Genomic DNA, 21,783 nt, shown 5'->3' on the forward strand with positions numbered 1-21,783 from the left:
AATACAGTTGGTAAGGAAGGTCTTAACTTGCGTGAACCCTCAAAGATAAGTGTTCAAGCAAATGGTGGGCCAGGGGACAATGTGGGTCCTCTAGGCCCCAATAATCGCCTGGTGACCTATGACTGGGCTCACATTATTAATTCCTTGCATCAACATAATTCAGCAAAAACTCACTCTTGCTGACCCACCCCGATTAGACTTGTCTCATGGAATACACGTGGATTTGAGCACAAATAGAGCACTCAGGCAGACCTCATTTGTATTCAGGAATCTCTCATGTTAGATGTTCCCCTGCTGGTTTATGGTTGTATATGAGACAGCAAGGAAAGGCATAAAGGGTCGTCCATATGGAGGTTTAATGTGTGCCTGGCGCATATCTCCAAACACTAACATTGTGGATATACGAGTGGGGCGTTCAGATATTCTGGGTTGCAAGATAACTTGGTTGGATTCTCTCTCCCATGAAACTCAAATATTAATTCTTTTAAATGTTTATTTTAATCCACAAACAGCTGTCTTAACTGAATTTCTTGCAGCAATTATTAATGTGTTTGAAGATTGTGTTTTTACCTAATGTGTGTTTTATTGTATTGGACGATTTTAATTCAGAATGTTTAGATCTGAGATGGTATAGGGTCAAGGCATCCCGATATTTGACCCAACATGCTAGATTTCGCGGCCAACTCATTCGGGATTGTTTTGAGTCATTTGATCTAGTTCCTCTTAATGGCAATGTGCGGGAGGACATACCACCAAGATATGCCTGGTTGAGTGGTCACCTCAGATCTACCCTTGATTTTGTTTTGACATCCTCTGCTTCTTTGTCTCTGTTCCACAGTTTTTGTGTTGAGTCAGACCCGGCTAGTGACCATGCCCAACTCAGTTTTTCTGTTGGGGTCATTGATAGACCAGGGCGGGACCTGTTGGCTGATAGTTTAATGGTGATTCCTCAGAATCATGCCGTCAGGTGGATCCCTAAGTATGCTCTTAGGTTTAAAGTTTGTGTGTAGAACATGACCTACTCCAAAACTTATTTGATGACATGTGTCCTCGGTCCTTCTCCCATTACATTCAGTCTACACTGCTTGGTCTGATACCTGCCTCAAAGCTCTCGTTGGGATGGGCCCAGGACCTTTTACACACAGGCCTCATATGGAGGTCCGGGACAAGAGAGAGTTACGTGCTAATATCAGGGCAATTATCAAAGCTGGTATCGATGTTCAATGTAAACTAAGTGTAAATCAACATGCTTAGAGCTCCGTCATCTTCTCAGACGTCTAATTTTTGGAGGCTCAGCAACTCTCGCTGTATCTTCACCATATCTCTGGCTTTGTGTGGGAGGAGTTCTTTACTGAGTTGTATGCCCCAGATAGTACCCAAGAGGTAGGTTTGTCTACCAAATGCGTTAACTATTGGGGGCCTGAGCTCTGGACAATGTTGGACATTGATCATGAAGGCATTCACCTGGCTATTAAAAAGTCTAGATCTTCTAATGCCCCTAGCCCAGATGGCATTAGTAATTTAACTCTCAAGTCTGAGCCCCTACGATGGGCTAATGTCTTGTTACAGCTGTATCGTAACGTGTTACGATGGAACGTGTCACCAGACACGTGGAAAGAAGCTACGATTGTTCTAATCTTCAAAAAGGGGGACAGGTCCAATCCAGGCAATTATCGCCCAATTTCTCTTCTTATACATTTTTCACAGGGTTTCTACTTCGTGCACTGGAGAAGTGGGAGAGCTCAACAAATAAGTTGGACTGTAATCAGTCCGGCTTTCGTAAGGGCACTAACAATGCCCTTAATGGGTTTATTCTCCATTTGCTAAAGAATCAAGCCTTCCTGGACTATTGCATCAATCAGGCCTTTCTCGACATTAAAAAAGCATTGACTGTGTCGATCGGAAAAATGCTCAGGAATGCTCAGGATGTGGGGCTGCCCTGAGGACTTTGTACTGATGTTGGAATTCCTCCATCAGGACATCAGGATTAAGGTCAGACTTACTAAATAAGGTGGCTATTCAGGTTGGATCGCTGTTGAACGCGGTCTAAGACAAGGATGCATCTTCGCCCCTTTTCCCTTTAATTTGTATATTTTGGGAATTAGGAAAGCATTAGAAGCCCTAGGGGTGAATCCTCCGAGACTGGGGCATATTATTATACAGTACCTCCTGTACGCAGACGACCTTGGCCTAGCTGATAACACACCCATAGGACTGCAGAGGTCACTTTGAGAGCCCATAAGTTCTTCAAGGAACTGGGTCTGGAAAGCAGTGTGCCCAAATCCAAAGTCTTGATTCTGAATCGTAAAAAGAATGGACCTGGGGGATCCCAATTCATATGGCATATTCAGGGGGCCAGATTAGAGGTTGTTTCGGAATTCAAGTACTTGGGAGTCACTATTGGCTCTAAACGTTCTAGACTAGCGGAGTCTGGCGGTCTGAGACTGAACACGACAGCAGCAATTAGTCAATTATGCATGCTGGACAGAAAGTATGGGCGTTTTTCTCCGATTCCTGCTTTAAAATATTATAATCAAGTGATAGACCCGAGACTTACCTATGGGGCAGAAGCTAAAGAGGCAGAAATAGATTGGGAGAAGGAGGGTTTCATTTGGAAACAGGCGTTGAGGCTCCCAGGTGGAACTCCATTGGCTGCAATAAGACACCTAAGGTCCAAGGTGGAATAGAAATGTATTCTGTTCCCCCCGGTAGCAACCTTGTTCAAGGATCTTAACCTCCTGCTCATGCAGGGAAACTGTGTTGTATTTGAGCAATGGGCGAACTCTGTATTCCTCCTGCTGGTTAATAAGCCAATCGAAGAGTTGGAATATAATCCAAACAAGGTTAAGTATGTCCATTTGGTGGAGGACTGGATTGGCAAAGGAGAAAATCCTGTGGGTTATAAGATATTTGACCACTTTACAATGGATATTAAATCCTACAATGTACCTCAGAAATGCTTGATTAGACAGGTCTCCCCCTTTTTGAGAAAATGTTGGGTTGCATATTAAATTAAACTTGCTTCTAACTAACGACGTGATAGGAAGTCGCTCTGGCCTGCCTCAAGCTGAACGAAAGTGTCGATGCTGCAGGGGTGAAATTGAAACCCTGAAACATTTATTTGTGGACTGCAAAACATAGTCAGGGCTCGATAAGGAGAGTTTTATTGGTTATTTCAGTACTCGCCTATTTTTATCTTGGTATCATGCATGTTATACTCTGTTGAATGAGCCTAATGACAGATTATTAATTAATGCTTTACATGTCTTTAAAATGCTTTTATCTCTGCTTGATGTTCCATTGATGTAGCTGTTTGTTATTATGTGTTCAATATCTTGAACGTGTGCAAAGTTTCATGTTAACTAAATCACACACACAAAATAAATAAATAAATAAATAAACAAATAAATACAAATTGCTTGATCAAAAGCATGGTTTTTGTTTCTTTCCATCCTCTTGTTTGAAGTGTTCTTGTAAAAGCCTTGCACATCACATACTGGGCTAAAGTTTTCCTACTAAATGGGACTAGTCATACTTTGAATTGTTTTTACATAATAAGCAGATTATGTTTAGGATGTCATGACTGATTATGGAAGGAAAGCATGAGGGGAAGGGGATTGTGTTTTATCAATGCGTCCAATGGGGTTTGAGAACGTATAGGGATTAGATTTCCTTGTACAGGATTAGCCAATGGGATTTTGAGGGATGACTTTGTAACAGAATATGTGTGATTATGTAAACTATTCAAATTTGTAAAAAAGCTGCAACTTCATTGAGCACTGGAAGGAGCTGTTTCAGCTTGACGAGGCTGACTAACCCCTTCTGGCCAACAGCATGCAATAAACTTACTTTTCGGACAAAGTGCATTTACACTCCATTGGAGCTGTTTTTTTTGCATTGGATTTTGGAGTCCTATTCCTACATTTGTTGACTCGCTGTGTGATTTCTAGGCCCTCTGAGCAGGGAGGTTTCCTTACCGCACACTCGGATGCAGTGCCTGTCTGCAGTAATCAGTTTCCGTGCACATCAAGAATGGCCTGCAGGCGCCATGTTGAGGAAATACCTGCCAGTTCACTGAAGCAAAGTGCTGTGGCCCAGTTGTGCAGGTCATTTGATGGGATGCAGCTTCGGAGGATGCATATATTATGTAAGAAAACTGAGGGGGTAAAGGGAAAAAGTGATTTTTTTATTTCTGGGTTTGTGCAAGAGGTGTATAGAGTCAGAGAGGTTGCTGAGTTTTGTTTGGAATCAGGAGGTTAATTGAAACTGAATGAAAGTGAGAAAATTAACTTATGAGTGTAACAGTATGGTGAATTGGCATATTTTTCAAGTCCCTTTTTCTATTTTTTACTTTGTTTATTATTTTTGGTAGTCAAAGTAGTGAGAGGAGATCTTACCGTAGTCGGGAAAAGGCAGTGTTGTAGTAAAAAGTGCTGTACTGATCCACCAGGGGGCGCAGAGATGGTCTGACGCATCTCGGCTCGTCTCCCCTCCAAGGCGCGGTTTTTGGGATCTGAGCCCCCCCAGACACCCCCGGAGTGAGGAGCCAACACCACCCCCACCCACACGAGTGCCCCGGGCACCCCTGGCCTGAATTTGGCACCCCGAGGTGGAGCCGCGACAGAGAACGAGGCCTCCGAGTTTCGAGGGACGGAGGCCCCTCCTCCCTGCGGCGCCGCGGCTCCGCGGAGATCTGCTCTACCGCCGGGCTTGAGCGAGGCCTGCTGAGCGGGCGAACAACCCGGGCCGACAGCCCCCCCCCCGGCCGTGTGCATCATCGTGGAGGTCGGGTGTCCCCGGGGGCTCCCGCGGCGGATCCGGAGTCGAGGGGCGGCCCCTCGGGAGCACGGCGGGGCTGAGGACCCGGACGAGGCCCAGGCGACCAGGTGAGGAGCGCAGCACGGCGGCCCCCAGGAGTGGGGGTTGGAACTGGAGGAGCCCACGTGGGGCGAACTGGAGTCGCTGGTGGGGGCTCACACTGGCCCATGTTGGCAAACCAAGGTTTTCCATGAGTGGAGACCCTACACTCATGAGGTGAAGCAGTGCGGGCCCAATCCGGGTGACCCCCCCGGGAGCCGACGGCGCCGCAGGAAGAGCCAGGAGCAGGGCTGGGGAGCGCCAGCGACATAGGCACAAACCCCGCAGGGACCTTGGGCGACGGGGAGCCCCCCGTAAACCGCACTACCGAGGCGGATTGACCAGCCGAGCAGGGCCAAGGCAGACCACACCCCGCGCCCACCCGCTGGCGGGCAGAGGGCCCCTGCAACCTCGACGGGAACACAGCTGCGAAATTTGGAGAGGGGAGAGGCGAGGAGAGAATCCTCTGGAGGAAACGACTATACCTACGGTGGGAAACTAGTCCAAGGGCCTCGGGGCTGGGTCTTCGCCCCCGGCTACACAGCAGTCGGAGGCCCTCGCCCCGGACGGCACGGTCTCGGGGAGAACAGGCGGGCCTCGCCGGCCCTGAATTTCCAGAGGAACCCACCGCGGAGCAGAGATGCTTGGGGAGAATTGATGAGCTGGAGAGAATCCCTACAAAGGTTTCGACGCACGACCCCTGATCCCCCGAGGACGCCTGTAATGGCGACCCAAACGCAGCAAGAGCCAGCGGATACTAGCACGGTCACCAGAGGCATGGCGGCCCTACTGGAAGAAATTAGAGGCTTTAGGGCGGATATTGCACTGAGACTGGACACCTTAGACAAAAAAGTGGACAATATCGACGACAGAGTCCAGGCACTAGAGAACACCACAGCCTCGAGCGACATCTTTGAGACGCAATTCGACATGCGCCTGTCGGAGCTCGAGAGAAGAGAAGAAAGATGCTCTTTAAAAATGGACGATTTGGAAAATAGGGAACGCCGCTGCAACCTACGTTTCCTGGGCCTCCCGGAGCACGAGGGGGAAACTCAAACAGACGTCATCAAGGCTGTCAATGCGGTAATAGGGGCACTTTTCGAAGGGGCGAATACTAGCGAACCAACCATCGACAGGGCCCATAGAGCAGGTGCACCCTCCAGAGGCCCCAGATCTGTTCTAGTTCGCTTTCACTATTTCTCGGAAAAGAGCAGGATCTTGGAACTGGCTCGTGAGAAGGGCCCTGTGGAGTGGGAGGGGGCCCGGATTTCGGTGTATCAAGACCTGTCGGCCTTCACCCTTGCAAGACGGCGCCTCTGCTCCCCGCTGACAAAGATGCTTCAAACCAAGGGGGTCCGCTACAGGTGGGGTTACCCTTTCTCCCTCTCCTTTGAATTCGAGGGCTACAAATACGTCCTGATCACTCAAGATGATATTCAAAGAGTGTCAGGAGAACTTTTGGACAATGCAAACACGGCAACGGGAGAGCAGGAACGTGAGCGATCACCGACAGGCCCTAGCGGGAACAAAGCTCCCAAGGAGAGGCGCAGAGTGCGAGGCCAGAGAAAATTTAGGAGAATGACCCCTGCTTCGCCGGGCCCTCCAAACAGTTGAAGCGAACATTTGGCGACAGATGACTAAACCGAAAACTGCCTATGCGAGTGGAGGGTGATGTAGTAGTTGTTTGTACTTTATATTGGACCGGGGGGTGGGGGGGGCTCAGAAAGTTGGCTATGACGAGTTAATGAGCCTGTGGAGGGGAGACACTGGTGGCCTGGTCTGGCAATCGGATGAAGCCACGGAGCGACCAGGCGATTAGGGGGGAGTGGGGAGAGGGAAAAAGGGGGAGTTATGTTGTTGGGGTTACGGTTACAGTGTGCCAAGTCTTTCGGGTATCCTCGCACCCCTGGGGCCGCTTCGAGCCATCAGAGGGTTGCGGAAGTATTGTGGGAGTAAAAACGCTAGCTATTCTAAAAATGGAGCTATGAGCTTTTCTCTGCGCTTTAATGGATGATCCGCTCCAATTCCTGACAGTGGGGTCATTGAATGCTCGCGGACTTAACTCGCCCACGAAGAGGTCTCTAATTGTGAGAGAATTTGTGAGGCTGCGGCTTCACTTTCTTTTTGTGCAGGAGACTCACTGGGTTCGTGGAAAAGAGCCTAAACTCAGGGCCAAACCCATAGCTCAGATGTACTCGGCCTCCGTACAGTCTAAGAAGCGGGGGGTGGCCTTGTTGATCTCCCCTGGGGCCCACTTTGTGTTTAAAGCCTCAAAAGCAGACCCGGAAGGCCGCTATCTCATGGTAAAGGGGGAGGTGAGGGGGCGCTTGTTCACTCTAGTCTGCATATATGCTCCAAATGAAGCGCAGGACACCTTCTGGGAAGGGATGAGAGGGATAATAATGTCATTCTCTGAGGGTACCCTGCTGGTTGGGGGAGATTTCAACATGGTTCTTTGCCATGAGAGGGATAGGAAATCTGATAAGCCCTGCCCCAATGTTAGTCATCACAAGAAGCTGGCCACGGCCTTCCAGGAAGTTAATGGGGAACTAGGCTTGGCTGAAACGTGCATCCTTGAGATGGGTAGGAACCCAGAATACACATATTATTCAAAAACACATGCGGCCTTTTCTCGCATAGATTATATCTTGGCCGATGTCTCGTTGCAGGGAGAGGTCACGAGTTCTGGAGTGGAGATTGTCCCCTGGTCCGACCACGATATGGTAAGGATTAAGGTTGGCCTTCCCCCTGTCCCGGCAACCGGATCCCGGTGGAGGTGTAATGACCTGCTTTTGAAGGACAGGGAGATCCGTCAATCCCTCCTAATAGCCATTGAGGATTATTTCACTCTCAACGACAACGCGGAGGTTGGAACCATGGGAGTGTGGGAGGCATTTAAGGCAACTATTAGAGGCACCCTCATAGGTATTGGATCCGGGAGAAAGAAGGAGAGGGAACGGGAGGATAAAGTGTTAAAGGGCAAAATAGAGGCCATCCAACCGGGGGGGAAGTTAAGGTCACAGATGTACCCCGGGCAATGGGAGGAACTACAGGGCTTGCGAACTAAGCTGGCAGACCTCCAGGTGGGTCAAACGGAGAAGAAGCTCTCCTTTTTGAAGCAGAGGTATATGGAGAAGGGGGAAAAGGCAGATAAAATCTTGGCTTGGAGACTTCGAGACCTTAGAAATAGCAGGAGGGTGAACTCAATTCACACCCCGGAAGGGGACTCGACCGCGAGAGATACCGAGATAGCTGAACAATTCAGGCTATACTATGAAAAACTGTATCGCTCGGAATACTCAGGGGATGGGAACGACGTCGATAGCTTCCTGGACTCCCTCTCTGTACCGGGCCTTCTCCCGGACAAAGCGGACTCACTCGAGAGCCCCATCTCCCCGGAAGAAGTAACAGATACCATATCCTCCTTGAGGAGCGGCACAGCCCCGGGTGATGATGGGTTCACAGTCAAATTCTACAAGACATATAGGTCCACGCTTGCCCCATTCATGGCTAAGATGTTCAATGCGGCACTTGACCAGGGTTCCCTACCTCCCTCGATGATGTCAGCCTTGATTGTTGTCCTACCTAAAGAGGGCAAAGATCCCTCATATTGCCAGTCATATCGCCCCATATCCCTCCTTAACACCGATGTGAAAATATTAGCCAAGCTCCTAGCGAATAGACTGGCCAAACTGCTCCCCACCCTAGTGCATGGAGATCAAGTGGGCTTCATCCCGGGGCGCCAGGGGTCGGACAATATCAGAAAAACCCTCGACCTCATGCATGAGGCATCTCGACAGGGAGTGGAAGGGTACCTCCTCTCACTAGACTCAGAGAAGGCCTTCGACCGTGTCGAATGGCCTTACATGGGCAGGGTACTCCGAAAGATGGGGCTGGGTGGCAAATTCTGTGGGTGGATCGCAGCGCTCTACAATGGCCCCGTGGCGAGAGTGCTGGTCAATGGGGGCACCTCAGAGCCCTTTTCCCTCTCTAGGGGCACTCGGCAAGGATGTCCCCTATCGCCCCTACTATATGCTCTGGCAATGGAGCCTCTAGCCATAGCGGTTAGGAATGACCCGGAAATTACGGGAATACATTGCGGCGACTGCGAGTTTAAGCTCTCCCTCTTCGCAGACGACATCTTGAGCTACCTAACCAACATCCAAGACTCCCTACCCCGGCTGTTTGATCTTATACACCTCTTCGGCTCCTTCTCGGGACTGAAGATAAATACGTTCAAATCAAGAATCATGCCCATGGGTTTGGGGGATCAGGACATCGGAAATAACTCCGACATGCTTGGGGTCAGAATTGAACGGGTATCTACCAGGTACCTCGGCACCACCATCCCCAGAGATTTAACCCAACTATACCAGAGCAATTTCCCGGAGATCCTCACTCAAATCAATAGGGACCTCAGGCGCTGGACGCCCCTCACGCTTTCCTGGCTCGGGCGCATGGTCACAGTGAAGATGAATATCTTGCCCCGCCTCCTCTATCTATTCGCAGCGCTTCCCACTGTGATACCCGAGTCCTTTTTCGAGGTGCTTCAATCTCGAATTCTTAAGTTCATCTGGAACGGTAAGAGGCCAAGGATCAGGACCTCCACCCTGACCCTCCCGAAGTCCCATGGAGGTTTCGGCCTCCCCGACTTCCGGCTTTATTACAAAGCAGCCCAGCTCCGGGTGATGTTGGAGCATATACGGGACGATATGGGTACTTATTGGACATATATCGAAGATGTGCACGCCCACCCGAAAAAAGTTAGAGACCTTCTATGGGCTCCTCCAAGGAATCTTCCATCCCAGATAAGAACTCACCCCACCCTGGCAGCCCTGTGGGCACTATGGAAGCCCAACAAGGCTAATAAACTAGTGTCAACGTGGCCCTCCCCGCTGTCCTCGCTCTGGGGCCCTCCCATAGATCTGGGCTCTAGGGGATTCCAAGACACTCAGGCCTGGTCAGATATGGGGTTGGAGAGGGTCTCCCAACTCCTACGGGAAGAGGGCTTTATAGAGTGTGAAAGCTTAAGTGAGGCTTTAGCAGATAGACCCCCCACGGTCTTTGAATACCTGCGGCTGAAGGGAATTCTGACACACCCTAGGTGGGCTGACCAGCTTAGACGCCCCCTCACTCCATTTGAAACCATACTGGCTAAAAGCACGTCTCGGAAGGGCTCAATATCCAAGTTCTATGGAGTTTTGATAACTGCTGATCTAGAGGGTAGACAACCCTTCAAACGCATATGGGAAGAAAGGCTGGGCATGCCAATAGACGACCACACTTGGAGGGCTGTATTCAAATGTATCTTCTCGGGTACCCTGTACACCGCTGCCATGGAACACAGCTTTAAGATCCTTCACTCGTGGCATCGCCCCCCGGCCTTATTATCCAAGATGTTTCGGGAAGTATCCCCCTTTTGTCCAAGGGGCTGCCACCAGCAGGGAACCTGGTTTCACATGTGGTGGGGCTGTCCGGCCATACAGGTTTATTGGTCGGAATTGCTCAGCTGGATTAAAGACATTGAGGGGTTTAGCCCGTCACTCCACCCGCTAGAGGTTCTGCTGGGCGTTCCCATGCCAGAGACTGAAACAAATGTGTATCCCAAGGTCATCGGTGCAATGCTGCGAGCAGGGAGAGTGGCGCTTGCCCAAAAGTGGAAGAGCGCCCTGGCTCCCTCTAAAGAGGAATGGCTCTGTAAACTCAGGATGATCTTCATATATGAAAAACTTACCGCCATAGCAAATGACACCATGACTGAGTTTGTGCAAGAATGGACTGCAGTTCTCCTGCATGATGATTGCGTTTCCATGAGGCTGTAATATGCATACTGAGCGGGGTTGTAACGGCATACCTTCTTACACCTTCCATAAACCCAAGACGCCTACTGTTTAACGATCCTTTTGTTGGGCCCCGCTGTCTCAAGGGATATTAACTACAAGCATGTGATAAGCGAGTGTTCTCTCCTAAGTTTAGATAGTTTTGCAATACCCCAAGACTTGGCAAGTTAAATGTTGGGGGGGGGGAGGGGTGGGAGGGGGTCATAGGGGGACGGGAGTTAAGGTAAAAAAAAAAGAAAAACAGAAAATGTTACTGACAACTTGTTTCACTTTGATGTTTTTGCCGGTTGGGCCAGCATTCTTGCTCAACCTCATTTGAGTATTGTCAATAAAAAATAATTTGAAAAAAAAAAAAAAGTGCTGTACTAATGATAAAGAAGAAAGATCAGTGTTGTAACGGAAAACATTGCACTCCTTTTGTGCTCGAGTGAAAGAGATATATTAAGGAGGAACCATGGTAATTGTGTTTTATTGATATTATGCTGTCTTATGTGTAAAAGTGTTTATGTGGATTAGTTTTAAGTAAGGTGATTGTGGTGTGAGTGAGAACAAGGTGAGTTATTATTGACACGTTTAATAGAATTTGGGGGAAAGCATTGACTTTTGTTCCGGAATTTTAGTACATTTTGGGGGGCTGATGGATCGTTTTTTGTTTTGCTCTTTGGGGTATTATTCAATAAAGGTTGTTTTGGAGTATGAAGACTCCACTAGATCATTTATGCCACATGCTTCCACGTTGCAAGGAAGAGATTCTGAAGTACCACAAACAGTGGGTACAAGAGACTAGGGGTAGGATGTTCAGATCTTGGCCCAAATGGTGGACATATGATAAAGGGGTGGTGGAAAATATGTATATCTTTTTATCAACGAGGTACAAGGGAAAGAAATTGGAGAAAAGGCAGAGCATCTTAGAGCTGCGGAAAATGTTTCGAGAAGGCAGAGAGGGTCCCTGTAGGTAAGGTTTGGCAAATAGGGCAGATACAGGGAGGCCTGGAGACTCCTACCGCCCACCACCTTATGGATGTTTTCCTTTATCCCCTGCTGCAGATATACTAATCCCCAGTATGAGCCTCCATCATATCAATCCTCCACCACCGCAGTTCTGAGGAGGAAACGAAAAACACTCCCAACAGCTAGGCTAGCAGAATGGTTTAGAATGGAAGTGAAAGATAGATTAATGCCTCCAACGGCCAGGATATAGGAACGGTTGAGAAGGGAGATAGAAAATCAAGTGCATAGAAGTTTAAAGGAAGCGATTCAGCAGGTGGAGGAAGAATTGGCACAAGTAAGGCAGAAAGAAGATAATGAGCAAGTAGCAGAGCCAGGGTTGGATCAGTGGAAGTTGGACAGTTTATTTTTAAAGTAGATAGTGGCCCCTGTGCTATCCTCAGTTCACTATGGATTAATGTTTTGTTAACCTATGAAGTTGTATTTTGATTAATATATTGTTGGAATGGTGACCACGCTCCCCTCATAATAGAGTTGTATATAGAAAGAAAGAAAGAAAGAACATATTTGAGATTGTACTGTATTGCACTAAAAGCACTTTTGTTACTAACACTGATCAGCATTTATGTTGCACTTTTCGTGCTATTTGGACATTTGAAGTGGCTTATTTCACATAACGTTATGGTTATTATTGTTGTTTGTCATCATTGTGTTCTAAAATGTTTTTAATAGTTCATGTATATTGTGAATACATTTGTTCTTAGTAAAAATAAGGAGGTGAAGATCTTTTTGCAGTAATTTAGTTTACCCCAATTTTTTCCACAGGTTGTAAAATAATTGTCCAAGAGGAAGGGGTAGCCAGTGTCTCCATGTGTGATGTGTTTCAGAAACTCAAGCAGACATAGTGCAGCATTATAAAAGAAGGCAAGAGAAGGAAAAGGAGGCAGCGCAGCAGGCACAGAGAGCCGAAGCAAAGCTGGTTCAGAAGGAAGTGCCTAAAATAAGTTTAGAAGGGGCAATAATCACAAGCCCTACCAAAGGAAGAGCAGGGAAAGCAGGGACCATGTTAATCAAATTTTGCAATAGGATGGATCGATGGATGGATATACTCCAGATCGGAAGAAAAATTGGATGATTTCCAAGGAGCAGAGGAGGCTTCCCGGCAGGGGGAGGAGGTGCATTTGGTGGAATGAGGCCTAGGTTTGGTGGGCAGATTTGAGGCCAGTTGGGAGAACCATATGGAGCCCAGTGTTGGTCCTTCGGGAAGATGGGACATTTGCCACGAGATTGTAGAATTAGGCTATCATATTTGTATGACCCATGTGCCGATCCCAATGGACCAGCAAGTAGGTTTGCAGGTTATTCCTCGCAACAGATGCAACCTCCGACCATGCCATGCCCCAGGTTCCGTACAGCCACAGCAAACACAAGTAGGACAGAACCTGGAGTCTGAAGCTGCACAGACCTATGTGCCATAGTCGGTTGTGCTGGCACAGGCACCGGTACAGCCATGGGATAGGAATCCTTTGTCTCGGGGTACAGTCGCACATTATACTGGAGTGTGCATTTTGGGAGGAAGTCATTTGCTGCTACCGGGTACAAGCACATATCCTGACTAGGACAGACTACAGAGAGCTCGGACATATCCAGTCCTGTCTGTTACCACCAATCGAGAAGGGGAACCCCAGGTAGGTGTGACAATAGGTGACCAAACTTTTTCATTCATGGTTGATTCAGGGGCAACTAAATCTTGCATCAAAGAAGGCAAGTTTCCCCTTTCAGGAAAAATGATGGACACGCAGGGATTCTCTGGGGCTATCCTGTTGGGTCCTTACATGGAGGATTTACCTATTAAAGTAGGTACACAGGATGTACCAGTTCTTTTGTTGTAGTATACAGCTACCCCAGTGAATCTCTTGGGCAGGGATCTTTTGAGCAAGTTGAATATGATGATCTCCTTCACAGAAGATGGTATAGTATGCTCAACTCCAGGTTTGTATCTAGACAGCACAATGTCGCTTTTGCAAGTATGCTATAATGACAGCGCGACAAGGGGGGAGCCTATACTTTCAGATTTGTTCCTCTATGAGGTGACGGTGGTTAGAAACAGAGCATGGCGGGTGCCCACTGAATTTCTATTTTGTCCCGCAGTTTCACAAGAGGTTGTGCCAGGCACTATAGCTAGCATAGTTCTAGAAGCAGTAGTCATCAAAAAGGACAAAGTGGTTTTCTCAGGCACTGGTGAGGAAGGAGAAGAGTGGTGTACAGTTCTGTGCATCGATCTCAAACTATTGCTAAGGGGGATGTCTGATGTACACTTGTTTGAGGATAACAAGAACACGGGAGAGATGGCTTTTGAGATTGGTGTACCTTGCCAAATAATGGTAGAGCAGAGGGAGATACCTCAGACTGTGGGCCTCATTACAAGTGTTCTGGTGCAGAATAAATGCTGGTCATTCCGGTTCCATCATTTTTTCTGGTCCGGCACACTTCAAGTTTACCGGTGGGGGCCAAAGATCTCCTGCTGGGCGTTCAGGCCTCTACCAGAGAACAAATTACTAATGGTGCCAGTGATTCAAGAAATCCCATCCCATGGAGTCCTATTGGACTCCATGGGAATGGGAACTTACCGGCACTCTGCCACCTGTGGCATCCCACCAGTAACATTGGTGGGATACTGGCAAACTTGTAATCAGCCCCAATGTCTATTGTTAGAACTGCATCACCATATTGGAAGAAAGATTTGGAGAAGGTGCCTAGTCAGTTGTGGGCTAGTAATCATCATGATGTGGGGCTGCTGAAAAGCATAGGAGCAGTATGGACAAAGTTGAAACCTGGTGTGATATTGCCACATTTAAGACAGTACCCCATGTCTAGGGAGGCAGATGAGGGGGATCTATAAGGCCACTCTGGAGTTGTGGAAGCAAGGTATAATCCAGCTTTCCATATCCCCATACAACACAGCTATCTATCCTGTGAAGAAGGTGAAAGGGTCCAGTTGGAGGATGGTGCAGGGATTTTGTCATTTGAATAATATTGTTGAGGCAGAGTTCCCAATGGCTCTGAATCTTGCTATAATTCTCTGTAACATCACTACTGGTTCTACCACCGTTACTGTAATTGATTCGAAGAATGCATTTTTCTTGGTTCCCTTGCACCCTGATTCTCAGTACCTTACTGCATTTACATTTTGAGGCCAAAGATTTTAGCACACAGGCTTACTGTGAATCCCTGAGTATTTTTAATCAGGTGGTTCTGATAGATTTGGGGAATTTGGATGTGCCTAGTGCAGTGATTCAGTATGTGGACGATTTGCTAGTCTGTAGCACTTTAGAGGAGCAGTGTTGAGGAGATTCAATAACACTACTCATCCTGCTCGCCGAGAAGGGGCACAAGGTGGACAAGGAGAAATTACAGTATTGACAGACAGAGGTAGTGTACCTGGGGCAAGTAATATCATCTGCAGGAAGAAAAGTGATGCCTGAGAGAGAAGTTGTCATTTAGAGTTCACCACAGCCAATTACCGTAAAACAGATGCTGACATTTTTTGGAACTCTGTAACTACTGAAGGTCTTGGATTGTTGACTACTCTAGTTATATGAGGCCCTATTGCAAGGACTCAAGGAAGCGCATAAAGTAAAACGTCTGATTGAGTGGGCGGAAAAGATGGTAACTTGTTTCCGGGAGCTTAAGACGCCCATCAGTAATGCCCCAGTCCTGGTGACACCGAACTACAAGAAGCCATTTTATTTGTTTTCCCATTCAAATGGGCAGGTGATGACGTTGGTCCTAACACAGAGAATATTGATGGGTCATAAGCCTCTCGCTTATTATAGTGGACTCTTAGATCCAGTCATGGAGGGTCATTTCTGTGCGAGCAAGCTCTGGCGGCAGCAACATTTGCTATTCAAATGTCTTTGACTATTACTATGGGCTGCCCAGTGACATTGTGTGTTGAACATGCAGTTTTTGCAATTTTGGAAAGGTCCATACGACTCTCACCACACAGAGAGTTTCATGGTTATGAGGTCATTTTATCGAATGCATCTATTCATCCCATGAGGTGTCACATAGTCAATCCCGCGAGGCGCTAGAGATGAGTAAGGGGAAGGCAGCCACTATTCACTCTGACTCTGCATATGTCACCTCCACCATGCATTCAGGGTTGTCGAGATGGCATAAGAAAGGGTTGGAAGATCAGATAGGATCCCTGTACAGCATGCTGCATTAATGTCCAGACTAATTGAAGTGCTAAAAGTGTCAGAAGTAACCATTATCAAATGCGCTGTGCCCACTAACCAGACTGACCAAATAGCCCTGTGTAATGATGCAGCTGATAGAGAAGCAAAGGAGGCCGTCTATTTACTCTTTACAAATTCACAAATCACAGAACATGTGTCTCAGCAAGAACAACTACCAGTTCCTTACACTGCAGTTCCCTTAATTCAGATTATGGAAATGCAGGAGCGAGCGCGTAAGGATGGAAAGGATCTGTGGGCCCTCTCGCCCACCGATTTATTGTGGAGAGAGGAGCTTACAAGTAAAGCAGTTATGCCCTAGATTTACTTACCATGGCTTTGGAGCAGCTGCATTTTCCATCACACACTTTTCGATGACAAATAGCGGCAGACCTCCATGAGGACTGGTTTATCCCGAACTTACAGGAACAAGTACGTTAATTCATAGCTAATTGTGTGACATGTCATCAGTTCAACACTGGAAACACGTTGTGAACCTTGAAGGGACATTGCCCCAACCCTCAGGGCCTTTAATAGAACTTTATATTGACTACATGGACATGATAAACAGGTGTAGTAATGTTCATTATTTTATTTTTGTAGTTTGTCTATTTTCCCGATGGCTTGAGGATCGGCCCTGTGCACACCCTGGTTCAAAATCACGGCTAAATTCTTGGTGCAGGAGGTATTTCCACATTGGGGAATATGTGAGGTCCTGAAATCTGATAAAGGGACCCATGTTTTAATGAGCTTTTTGCAGAAATTACTTTTCTATTGGGAATAAGGCACGCGTTGTGTTTGTGTCATGGTCATGAAGTCAGGGGCACAGGCATGCAGGGGCCGCATGCACAGCAGACCTGGGTGGACACTGTCCTGGCGAATATGGCGCAAGGATCATGAACAAAAGTAAACAAGAACATCCATTTAACACCACAAAGCTTTTATTATGGACATAGCACTTCAGATGCATTAACCTTGAACATTCCATCCATTAAGCAGGGTGCATTAACCTTGAACATTCCATCCATTAAGCAGCCCAAAGTGTATTCTTGGGTGGGGCTGCTAATGGATTGCCTTTGCACGTGCTCACTCTCTAGCAGTGGCAGGGTGTGGCTGCTAAGCCGGCCCTAATGGGCATGCCCACGATCTCAGCTCTATAAGCTGGCCTGATCCTCAAGACAGACGCTTTGCGTTATTCTGCACTTGCAAGCAGCGTAACGCTCACCGTCGCTGCTTGCAAGTGCCTGAGGTCAGACTTACCTTTGAAGCTCCTGCTTCCTGGACATCCTGCTTCCTGCCAGCATACTTACCAACTGGGGGAAGCTGTTCTTACCTGTACATCTCTTCAGCGAACCAAGTATTCATCTTTACACTTTCCGGAACGCCGGATTCTTCATCTTGGCACCGCAGCACGACACGCTCCATCGTCGACAGCAGCGCCTGCAAGGAAAAACAGAAGACAAGGTTGGACATTGAAAAAACAGGCAGTTTAAGGTTGCGCTTTTCCATACTTTGCGCTTTTCCTTAAACCATCACTTACCTGCTGTCGAACACTGCAGTAATATCCATCTTCCATCCGGCTGTGTCTCGCGTCTCACAGCTGCATTGAGGCCGCGTTTCCATCTGAGGGAAGAAAACAGAAGAGAGACATTATTGCGGGCATAAATAGGAGCAACATATAAAGACATTAAAGAGAACGAACAGCATCACAAGAGCTCAAGAAAGACTTACCAATCATAAGGAGAAGCATAGACGCAGCTGGACTGGACTAATCCTTATCAGGGATCAGTGAAGGAACTAGATCCAATTCGACGCACCCCTGCTAGATGTAGCAGGATGGAGAGCTTATCTTCCATAATTCACAGGTGAGCTTTATGGGCTGGCGTATGCCCACAGAAACCGTACTTTGGGGTGAAGGGTTTGAGAGGTACAACAATCACAGATTGGCGCACTCACACACTCTTCTCTCTAAGCAGGAGCAGTATCACTGCGTACCACTGCTTACAGATTTTCTACTGAGGGAGAGGACTGAAGGGGGTGATTCAAGTTCAGGGAGCGCTGCAACCGTGCCCCAACGCCTCCGCAGAGACCAGGTGTGTGTAACAACAAGATAGTCACTGGAAGAAGAATACATACACCACTTTTACATACACGCACATCATCGGATGCTCAGAAGTCCTTAGAAATTCTGAGAGGAGATTAGGCCCTACCTTGGGGACTTAACCTGTGCTGTCAGATTTATATCTTCACAGGTTGCTTCTTATTAACAGCAGGCTACAGCAGAGGGCCTTGATCAAGAGGCTGATGTTCTACAACGGCCGCAGCTGTTCCCTGGAGACTCTGTGTATATTTAGTCCTTTTTCAGATGTTGGGGAGATTGACGCTTCCATGGCCCTTACAAGGTTGTCTATACAACTCCCAGCGCTGTGAAGATGGAGGGCAACAAATGCTTGACACAACTGTCTGATGTCTGGAAGGATACCAGCTCTCCCCCACCCACATGAGAACAAAGCACCAAGGGAGATCTGTTGATAAATACTTAAGTTAAGTATGCAATGGAAGTCGTAGCTCGTTCCAATTAGGGCTTCAGTGCAAATGACAGTGACTCTTTTGAAAATATTGCGGAGATAGTTGGAAAACGTGAGTGCTAGCATGTATATTTGTTTGCTGTTTCTTTTTTGTTCTCTCCCTATTTAGGTGCAATGAGCAATATAAATGTTGATAATATGTCTAGTTTTTTAGGGTTTTATGAAATGCTAATGCCCAGACCAAAAGTGTATATTAACCATGATTTATTTGACGATAAAGGGGTGTGTCTGGATAGTACTGTGGATGTGCATGCCTTTGCCATAGATAATATGGTATCAGGTAATAAAATCGCGGCAAAAAAGACGCTGGTAAAATAAATTGCGGCAAAAAAGCCGTGGTTTGAACCAGTAAAGGTGTACCCCATTATACCATTTAATGGGAGTGGGGGTTGCAGGGGTGTCCCCTGCATCCTTTACATGATTGTGGCGCAAAAAACCATGGCATTTTTACCGCAGGATTTTGTAAACACTGCCATTTTTGCTGCGATTTTATGACATGGAACTGATAATATGTGTGTATAGTCATTTGAGAAGGGTGGGGAGAGAAAGTTCTACAGATTCTTGTTATATCAGCTCCCTAATCCCCCACGCTTCTGGCATTCCCAGAATGTTTATTCCAATCGAAGAACCAACAAACATAGCACAGTGATTTGTGCACCTAGCCTTATGCAGAGACTGAGGGCAATTTAAAGGACACTCAGTCCAGGTATCAATCATATCTGTTTATAAAGATGAGTGTGCAAAGAAAGAAAAGAAGGAGGATAAAAATGTCTGATGCAACTCGAAAGCACAATTGAAAATTGAGGGTTCTGTTTTTTTCACATAATCAATGGGAGCAGTGGGTAATGCGTTGCAGGGCGGGGCGAATGAGGGGACTCCCTGAAGAACAGCGCCACAGATTAATGACAATTGCACTGAGACATGGAATCTGTATGTGAAATGTTTTACGTGGCTTAAGGAGCCAGAGAACCCTGTTAAGATACAGTTACTTAAATGTTTTTCTCTGTGTTTGAAGGGTGGTGACCCTGTCAGCACGAACATGAACTGTAGTCAAGTCCTTCATATCACTGATCTTGCTGGAGGGACATTTGCACTGCTTGATCTTCACTTGTCTTGCTGGCCTTTGCCATATCTACAACTTCCACCAGCTTGGCAGGGAGTGTGCAGTATCGTTACACTACACTCCCCAATCATGGTAGTGCCTGGAGCCCATTTAACAGTCTTAAGTACATCACCTCGAGCCACCTGTGTGCTTTTTTGTCTCCTGTGCCCCTTGCCTCCTTTTTTTCATCTAATGTGAATGGACTTAAGACTCTGAATGGACATGAGAGAATTGAACTTTTTACTTTTTAGAAGACATAAGCAAAGCAACTATCTGTCATCAACGTCTTCAGAGGCATTAAAGAACATTCCGGATAGGTTTTGTCTCTTCAGCAGGGCTGAAATGGTCTTCACCCCCCTCCTGGCCCCTGGTGTCCAGGCCATCGCCAATGCAAAATGGCTGCAGGTTACCAGGTATGGTTGTTCTTTTTTATGAACTACTCAGAATTCGCGTTCAGTTCTATAAAGGAAGAAATGAGAGCCTTGTGTCTTGTGACATTGCAGAACCACTACACCCTTCACCTTCTGTCAGCTATAGAAGGTGGGGTACGTAAATAAATAGGGAGTACGTGTTGCACGTACGTGCCCTGCAATGATTTGGATAATGGTACCCTGTCCCAAACAATAGGAACATGCCATGGAGAAGAAGGCTGGGATTGAAGACGATACTTGCATAGTCTCATTATTCTCCTGGGTGCCGTCCTGTGAAGAGACTGATGCCTATTTCAGTCTTTTTGCGTATCATTTTCTGTTCCTGTCCGGAGCTCTTGAGATGCTGTTCTGCCAAGATACCTAGAACAGCTGCGATGATGTCAGTTAATCTGTCTGCGGGTAAAGCCACTTCCATCTCAAATCACCTGGGCACACAGACTGAGTCAGGGATGAATCCAGGGTTAATTCGGCCTCCAAGTACTGTTTTGTGTCTTCCTTCGTATTTGGATAACTTTCTGGAGTGTTGGATAGATTGCGGAAGGAATGATGGGTGGTCGTTTTTGTCTTGTGTGCCGGAGGATTATGCCCAAAGTGGGAAGAGCATGCAAGATGTTTATAGGGTTTGGGTTCCTCAATAAGATTTAATTAAAGAGTGAGAATTACATTTATTAGTTAATGTATTAACTAAAGTGGGGAATTTTGGTATGCACGTTTAATGTCCCAACATAGGGGAGAGGTTCACGTTGCGCACGTCATATTAGAACAATGGTGTGGCTATGTTAGATGTGATGTTGATGCAATGTTGCAATTTAACATTTATTAAGTGTAGGTAAATGGATTGTGATAAATGTTACTAGAAGTGTTACTTTGTGTGTAGTTTGGATACATTTTAGATTTTCATGATGTAGTAACATAATGGAAGTGGTGGGGACACAATGCAATTGTGCAATGTATAATGTGTAGCGCTTAGAGTGGGAAGTGAGGAGCTTTATGTATGTGAGAAAGAGAGGTCTGCAGGGGGAAACCCACTGTGAGGGGTGTTGTGTCCTGAACAATGTACATGTGGGATTTGATAATGGTTTAGATGGCAGACATGTTATGGGATATTAGGGGAATATGGGGTTCATTGTGAGTACATGGAAATATCACAGATCACCGTTCCACAGGTCTTGTGTAAGCTGCAGAGAGTTTGGTTTGCTGAGGTGAATTTTGCATGGCCTGAAGGGTTGAATGACCAGGTCAAGGAAGGAGGAATGAAGCAAACCTCATTTGGGCAGCTGGCGATAGCATCAATTGGTTACTTAAGGTGAAGATTAAATGTATTGCCATGGGGTCGTAGATTTACAATTAGATGGGTGTGTGGATATGGGGAACAAATCTTCCTGGGTTTATGGAGTCTTGTTGTTAAGTCTGGCCAAATGGTGAGTCGAATTGGGGTCAGGTTATAAAACACATGGAAGGGGTGCTAGAGGGCAGAGTTTTCCAGTGTTTTATGGGCTTCATTTGGGCTCTTAGGAAGATAAGCAGGATGTGTTCTGGAGGCTTATTCGCAAATTAGGTAACATGCAGGAATGCAGAAGGAGTAAACATGTGACACCAGTGTATCTGGGATGATAAGATGTTTATTTCTTGATCAAAGCATGGTTGTTTGTTTCTTTCCCTCTTCTTGTTTTAAGTGTTCTTGAGAAAGCCTTGCACATCACGTACTGTGTTAAAGATTTCCTACCAAATGGGACAAGTCATAAATTGAATTGTTTTTAGAAATAAGGAGCTTATGTT

General features: G+C 46.8%; 1 protein-coding gene across 1 annotated transcript in view; it reads right to left on the reverse strand.

Annotated features, from left to right (window-relative positions):
* The window catches only part of LOC138488505 (alpha-aspartyl dipeptidase-like), a 169,393-nt gene that overhangs the window by 139,056 nt on the left and 8,554 nt on the right, over positions 1–21,783 (reverse strand). The window lies entirely within an intron of this gene.

Source organism: Ambystoma mexicanum, chromosome 9 (genome assembly GCF_040938575.1).
Source record: "Ambystoma mexicanum isolate Mex_15411 chromosome 9, UKY_AmexF1_1, whole genome shotgun sequence".
NCBI lineage: Eukaryota > Metazoa > Chordata > Amphibia > Caudata > Ambystomatidae > Ambystoma > Ambystoma mexicanum.